Source organism: Rhodnius prolixus, unplaced genomic scaffold (genome assembly GCF_049639745.1).
Source record: "Rhodnius prolixus isolate KJV_2025 unplaced genomic scaffold, Rpr scaffold_4, whole genome shotgun sequence".
Taxonomy (NCBI): Eukaryota; Metazoa; Arthropoda; class Insecta; order Hemiptera; family Reduviidae; genus Rhodnius; species Rhodnius prolixus.
This window is the reverse complement of record NW_027411614.1, coordinates 17,033,270-17,041,631: the sequence shown is the minus strand read 5'-3', so window position 1 is coordinate 17,041,631 and position 8,362 is coordinate 17,033,270. Positions and strand designations below refer to the sequence as shown.

At 31.3% G+C, this 8,362-nt stretch overlaps 1 long non-coding RNA gene across 1 annotated transcript; it reads left to right on the top strand.

Moving 5' to 3' along the window:
* The first annotated feature begins 5,366 nt into the window (after positions 1–5,366).
* On the top strand, positions 5,367–7,524 carry LOC141455446 (uncharacterized). Its single transcript, XR_012459292.1, has 2 exons — positions 5,367–5,495; positions 6,635–7,524. It is a non-coding gene; the product is annotated as an uncharacterized lncRNA (long non-coding RNA).
* The last annotated feature ends 838 nt before the right edge of the window (positions 7,525–8,362 follow it).

Here is an 8,362-nt window from a genome sequence, read left to right as displayed (position 1 = left end):
GAAGTTTTGTTATTAAATATTTTCTGTAAAACTTTAATAAGCTTATTTAACGTAACTAAATAATTAAAAAACGAATATTAAAAAAATAAAATAAAAATTGAAAGGAATATAGAAATAAAAATAATATTTTAATAAATAATTATATATTTTTAATTATAACAGTTAAAAAGGTTATAGTGTTACCTTATAGAAATTTAAAATGGATTCTAGTGATTCCTGTTTAGTTTTTTATTTTTAGTTAATAACCCTAATGGTTGCAGAAAAAATATAATATTTAACTCGAGTGTAAAGTATTTTCCTCACACTTGGCAATTTGCACTTGCACTCGCCTCGCCGTGCAAACCCTGCCTCGTGTGAGAAAAAGTACTACTTTCCACACTTATTAAATAAATAACTATTGTGTCAATGCGTGATTGAAAAAAATACAGATAGAATATAAATTATCCACACAATTAGAAAATCTAAATCAACCCGCGTAAACAAACAAATGGTTGCCTAGCAATTGTGGGTCAATGAAAAAGCTTGTGCGGGTCAGTGTCTGACCCGCGGGTCATAGGTTCGCCATCACTGTCCTAGCTGAATGCGTGAAATAAGATTCGTTCGATACTGGTTCCATATCCAACTCTTTTAGATTGTTACTGCTCACTGTTCAGAGTTGTCTCCCAGTATAAGAACCATTGCCAAGGCCCACTCTGAACTCGAAAATGCTTCTGGTGCCTATGACTTTCAGATATTTTAAAAAAAAAATCGTCATCGCTGAACTAATAAACGGAATTGCAAAGGTTTGATAAGATTGCAATTCGACCTTTTACCTTCAAGAAGAGAAGGAAGGAAGATCTCCTTAAATACACGTTCCTCAACAGTAATATAGCTCTGGCAGTACTAAATTTAATGTACTCCACACTTAACTACCGGAGACAATAATACCAGATAAATAAAAAAGAAATAGATATGTCGTAAATCTTTAAATTTGTCAAAGCCATGGAAATCTGAATTTAGTAACGTACTGTTTAAAAAACAAAAAGAAAGAAATCCCCCCTCTCTAAACCAAATAAAAAACAGATTTAGCTACCAACATTGTATTCAATTCTTGTTTATCTTGTTCAAATCTTTAATAAAACAATACAAACGTTTGTCAAATTGTTCCTTAAGTAAAAATCAAAGGCGCTTTGTTATTGTCTCTAAAAGATAAATACCGTATTAGCTAACCTGTTTATGCGATATCAGTGCTGATAACGTAAACTGGTTATTGAAAATAGAATGTAGTTTTTAAAGGCAAGAAAGACTAGCAAATCCATTTGCCTTATTTTAATGTTGTATCTCTAATAAGGTGTTATCTAAACTGGGTATTATTTATTTTTACTTTTTTTTTTTTGTTATACTGTTATTTCGTAAAGGGAAAATAGCATAATTGTAATTGAACTTCCTCATATGCTATATTTAATGAACTACTCATTAATAGTTTTTTATATGATTCGAAATGTTCCTATTTTAGTTTATTTTTTTATGCATAGAATGTTTTTACATAAGGCACAATCAGTGCTTAAAATCTGACATGATTTATTATTAGAGCGGTTATATCCATGGAATTGGTTTTAATTAGAAAATAATGTTGGTAAACTATTCGGTTAAAAGGAAGGTACAATATTTCCATCTAATTTTGTAAAGCACCATGATGGGTAGCAGAGTAAGCCTCAATAAATTATTTACATTAGTATTAATACTTCATTTATTTTTAGGCAAAAAGAATTTATCAAAATTATTTCTTCATTGAAAACTCACGATAACTTCTCGTAATTTATTGCTCGAGATATTACAAAGAGAAAATTTGGACATCAAGACTATATTTTTTATTTTTATTATTAATTTTCAATATATATTTTTTTATTTTTTGAAATTAGTGTACACCAAAAACCTCACACCTACCTACTACACAGTTAAGATTCATATTATTAAAACTGTCCGGTAGGACAGTTGTATAAGGGTTGACCATCAAAAACTGCACGAAAAAGCATAACGTTGAAAAACACCCAAATTTGACAATTTTTTTCTCTTTTTCTATAAAAGATAAAATTCCCAAATTTTCTTTAAATCTTACTCCAAACCCTCCTTTATATCTGTAATATTTTTGCAACCACCCAGATCTAATAGGTTTCGAGAAAAAAGTTGCCGAATATGAGCAAAAACGGTTTTTTCAAAAAATGTTCTTGTTCTTCTTGTTGTTGTTGTTGTTGTTCTTCTTCTTCTTGTTGTTACCTTTTTTGTAAACAACGTAGCGCCTAAACGCGTGAACCGATTTTCATGAATGAGGTGTCATTCGATTCAATATTTTATGCAGATGTGCCTTTTGGGGGTCCCGACGCTGTACATCGAATGGGAGAGGAGTTAGCCCCCTTTATGTAAGGCCCCCTCCAAAATTATTATTACTAATTACTTTGTAAATCTTGGCCCGATTTTGATAAAATTTGGTAGGATGATAGGGTTAGGGCTCCCCTACGTTACATAAGGGTCTGTGATATCTAATAAATTCTAAAAAATAACTTATTAATGAAAATTAATGCAGTAGAATTACTTAAATTAAAACTGTCCGGTAGGACAGTTGTATAAGGGTTGACCATCAAAAACTGCACGAAAAAGCGTAACGTTGAAAAACACCCAACTTTGACAATTTTTTTCTCTTTTTCTATAAAAGATAAAATTCCCAAATTTTCTTTAAAATAAAGGGCAAACCCTCCATTATAACTGTAATTTTTTTGCAACCACTCAGATCTAATAGGTTTCGAGAAAAAAGTTGCCGAAAATGAGCAAAAACGGCATTTTCAGAAAATGTTCTTGTTCTTGTTCTTCTTCTTCTTCTTGTTGTTGTTGTTGTTGTTGTTGTTCTTGTTACCTTTTTTGTAAACAACGTAGCGCCTAAACGCGTGAACCGATTTTCATGAAAGAGGTGTCATTCGATTCGGAATTTCATGTAGATGTGCCTTTTGGAGGTCTCGACGCTGTACATCGAATGGGAGAGGAGTTAGCCCCCTTTATGTAAGGCCCCATCCAAAATTATTATTACTAATTACTCTGTTAATCTTGGCTCGATTTTGATAAAATTTGGCGTGTTAAAAGGGTTAAGAATCCCCTATGCAACATTGAAGCGACGTTCTGCTCTTACACCTATTAAGGGGAAGTATTGTAATCGTTTCATATTATCACCACGAGAACCTTTTTCATTGAATGAATTGTCATTTATTCAAAATTTACATAGATTTGCATCTTAGAAATCTTGATGCTATGCATCTCAAGGGGAGGCGTTTACCCCAAGGAAGTAAGACCCTCTCTAAAACTATTATTACTGATAACTCTGTAAATTATAGCCCAATTTTGATAAAATTTAGCACGTAAGAGTGGTTAACTCTTCCCTACATGGTATTAAAAGACCATCATGCTCTTAACCTACTAAGAGGAAGTACTGCAATTAATCGACTTGAACCGATTTTCATGAAGTATCAATTCTAATAAATTTAGGGTTAAATATTTTTTGAGTTGTTCTAAATTTTACTTTAGAGGTCTCGACATTATACACGCTACAGAAGAAGGTTGGCTTCACCAATTATTATTAATAATTAAAACTCGGCATAACTATAAATCTTGGCCCGATGTTGTTAAAATTTGGCAGAAAGAAGGGATTAGGGCTTCCCTGTTTAACATCAAAGTGCTATCCTGCTCTTACACCTTCTAAAGAGATGGAGTGCAATCATTTCTAATTTTCGTACCGATTTTTAGGAATTAAATTACATATTTGATTTGAGATTGAATGTATAGATTTATCTTTTAGGTGTTGATGGAACAGAAGCTGTATTATATACCTAATACCTAACTTCAGGCATTAGCCCCACGTTAGTTGGATCTCCTCAAATATTATCAACAAAATAATAATTATTAAAGCTGTCAGTCATTGCCCGATTCTGATAAACTATTCAGTTTAAAGAGGGTGGGTTTTCTCTACTTCAATGCCAATGCAATTGATCAAATTTTCAACTAGAATTTTCATCTGAAATAACCCTTTTAAACTACTTTGAGTCTGAAAAAGTAGTTCTTAAGCAATAATTTATATTTTTGTGTGATATTAAGGTTTGCAGAAAATTTCTAACTGAAAGGATGAATTTTATCAAAACATTTTTCTATTTATCGCTATTTTATCAAAAACGGCTCCAACAATTTTTTTTTCAACTTCGTCAACTATTTATCCACCTTAATACATATGCTTTATTTTACTCATTTTCCAGAAAAATTAGTTTGCGGAACGAGAGAACAGTAACTTGAAGCGTAACTTCCGGTACTAACATTCTCTTAGAGCAACGACGCTTACACAATATCTGTAATTTTAAAACTCATTTTATAATTCAAAATGTAAAGAAAATCTGTTAACCGTAAATGCAACTTTACAGAATAAACTTTTCGTGTTTTTTTTTAAAATTATAATAATGAGTAGAGATTTTATATTTCGCACTTTTACTTGAAACGTTCCTCTTCCCCCTCCCCCAAAATAATTGAATTTGGATTCTGGAAAATCTATGGCATTGATATCAAATGTAAGCGAGGCTGTCAAGAACCAGAGCATTATTAAAATGTTGGATTTTTTTATCAAACGTGAATAGATCTATGAATTTTCTTATAACATTTCCGGGAAGATTCTGCCTAAGGCATTACTGGGAGACAGGTGATGTCAAGTTTCCCTCTAGAGTTTCGTTTAAGCATGATGAGTGTCCTAACTACCTCAGTAGTACTCGTATTAAGAGTAAAATTAAGCATTTAATAAAGAAAATAAATCGAGCGGAAGTGCCGCTTTACTGAATAAAGTTTGTTGTTTTTAACACCTTTTTTTATTTTACATAAGTTTTCAGTTGCAAGGAAATATTAATACGAAAATAGCGAATTAATATTAATTGCGTGTCACAGGCCGAGTTGTGTGAGTGTTCCTCCTTTTTTTTTAATGTTTAATTTTTTATTTGTCGCTGAATAGAAATAATAGTAATAATAATTACAATTAATATTAAAATTAAGTTCGGTTATAAACAAATCGATAAATACAAAAATGATGAAAAAACCTGTGAAAAACTAATTGCAAAAATAAATGAAAATGGATCTACGTATTCTAATTAATGATAATAGAGTAATTTATATAAGTTTGTATGTATATGTATATACAAATATTACTAATCCCTAACGTATTTCTATAAAATATAATCAGACTTCAACCTTTCCAATACGTGCAAAACAAACATGCACGAGGATGTTTGTTTCTAAGTCAGCAAGTTGCATCAAGTTCGAACATATCACGGCATGACTTCCCCCCACCATCACTTTTTGAGCTTGAGACAATTGAAATCTAATCCAATTCAAACGTCTTTTAGCTTTTGTTGAAAGAGGTGCTTGCCAATTTACGCTAATATATTTCTTACTAGAAATCTTTTCTGAAGACTTCATACATACATCTTATTGGATTTGTAAGTAGATATTTTGGATTTAATTATTAAGATTAATCTAATTCAGAAACTAGCCGAACTAGAGTGTTGAATAGTTACATGTTCCTATTAATTATTATTCCTTAACTTGCGATGTCTTGCCGAAAAGTGAGCCTAGTTCTGATTAATAATTTAAATTTAATACTGTTGCTAATTGCTATTATAAAATGCATATTGTCTAAATAATTTTTTTTTTTTTTTTTTTTTTTTTTTTTTTTTTTTTTTTTTTTAACAAACTTATTCTGTATATTGCTTTTGCGTACTGCTGATAGGGATAGATTCAATCGTGTAGATTTTACACACCGAGTACTAATAGAGCTATTAAAGATCCGCCACCGGAAGTATCGTTTTATTAATTAATTTTAGTAAAGCGAAAGAAAGTTGATGATATGATAAGAAAGTAATAAAGTCACGGAAAAAAGTAGCGATTCTGGCTACATTGAACATAACAGGAAAGTAGCTCATAATTCAATTTTAGCGGCCGATAAAAATTTACAAAATAAACAAAATTAGCTATGCGAACAGTTCGATTCTCAGGACCTACTCTTACCACAATTTACGAACTATCTTCAAATTTAGAATTTTCTCGGAAAAACTGCCGGAAAACACAAAAAGTTTTACAATAAAGTGGTATTTCCGCTAATTTCAACAAATTTGGAATGAAACATAAATATTTATAATTCCTGTTTAAATTAAAAAGCCTGACGCAGATCCAAGATATACTACTGTATATAGTGCTGAGGTTCTCCTGTTCTTTTAATCTGCGTATTTTTTCTGTTTTCTGAAATTGCAAATTTTTATTTCAGCGGAAATATGGCCTTTGAGTGTTTTGGTTTGAAATTTGTACAGTGTTAGCAAACATATCTACACCTTTTATTAGGAATAATTTTCCGGAAAATTCTATTAAGAAAAGAATTAAATGTCCTCTACAGTGCATTTCTAGTTTATGTACAGTTCTATCTGTTGTTATTGATATGGTAAATAAAATTCCGAGTTTAAAGGAAATATCCTAAACGGAAAGATCTCTTTGCACAATAGAAAGAATATTTATAAATATTTCACTAAATTAACTAAATTTACTTTGTTTTGCAAGCCTAAAAAAAATAACAATTATTTTTCAGAGTCCAAGAAAAACAAAAAGGATTAGTATTTACATTATTTATTATACATTTATTTCTAATTACTTAAGAATTTTACAAATATATAATGCCTTCTAAATATCGAAAAAGAAAACAAATTATTAAAAAATTAGTATCGGAAATTAGACAGACAACTGACAGCACTGCTGAGCTCGAAAACTACTCTATCGTAACTCCCCTCACTGCAACTAAACAAAAACGGCACTACGCTAAAAATCGCAAAGGGATTGTACAAAAACAGAGACAGTATGATTTAGCTCACAAAGAAGGAATACAAAAAAAACAGAGACAGTATAATTTAGTCCACAAACAGGAAATACAAAAAAAACAGGGACAGTATAATTTAGCCCACAAACAGGAAATACAAAAAAAACAGGGACAGTATAATTTAGCCCACAAACAGGAAATACAAAAAAAACAGGGACAGTATAATTTAGCCCACAAACAGGAAATACAAAAAAAACAGGGACAGTATAATTTAGCCCACAAACAGGAAATACAAAAAAAACAGGGACAGTATAATTTAGCCCACAAACAGGAAATACAAAAAAAACAGGGACAGTATAATTTAGCCCACAAACAGGAAATACAAAAAAAACAGGGACAGTATAATTTAGCCCACAAACAGGAAATACAAAAAAAACAGAGACAGTATGATTTAGCCCACAAACAGGGAATACAAAAAAAACAGAGAAAATACGATACGACCCACAAACAGGAAATACAAAAAAAACAGAGAAAATACGATACGACCCACAAACAGGAAATACAAAAAAAACAGAGAAAATACGATACGACCCACAAACAGGAAATACAAAAAAAACAGAGAAAATACGATACGACCCATACAGAGCAAAAAAGAAAAAAACAAAGAGGATACAATGTTGCCCATAAGGCCGAAATATCTACGAAACAGAAGAAAAAAGACAGACTAAACAGAGAACAAAAAACTAAAGCGCAAAGACAATACAATAAAGAGAAAAGAAGCGAAGTCGTTAACAGACAAAAGAGGTATGACGAGAAAAATCGGGCTGTTATTAATTTAAAAAGAAATATTCGGCACTTTTTGTCCCGTCAAGATGTAAACAGGCCTTCGGTTTCATTCGCGACTTTACTCAAAAAACGGATACAGACTCGGGAAAAAATTAACACATTTCAAGGTGAATGCGCGCTAGTTAATAAATTATGGGCAACTTTAAAACGCTATCGTAATTTCAATAAACACCGCGGTGTAAGAAGTAAAATTAAACGCACTATGCTTCATTACCTCATTAAACATTCTAATACATTAATAGGAATCGCTCAGCCTTTCTTTAGATATCTAAACAATAAATTAAAAGCCGTTGTAGATGAGGCGGTTAATAAGTTTGAAATATATAAAATTAAAAGCTTAACTCCCAAAAATATCGTAAAAGTTTTCGGAGGTAAGCAGAAACATAGCGTACATTCTGAACCGTACTTCTATGAGAGTTCCTACAGCGTTATTCCTTCCGGTCATGTATTACTGGCTGATAGCCAGCACGTTTTCGTCAACAGACACAATTTTAAAAAGTGCATTACTAAAGATAATAACATTGTAGAATGGCCTTGCGGCATTACGTGTAAATTTTCGAAACAAAGTATGCGTTCTATTTTAAATAAATTAGTAGAATTTGTAAAAAGCAATATGAATACAATGTCAATCAAAAAGCTTGCGAACACATGTCGGTA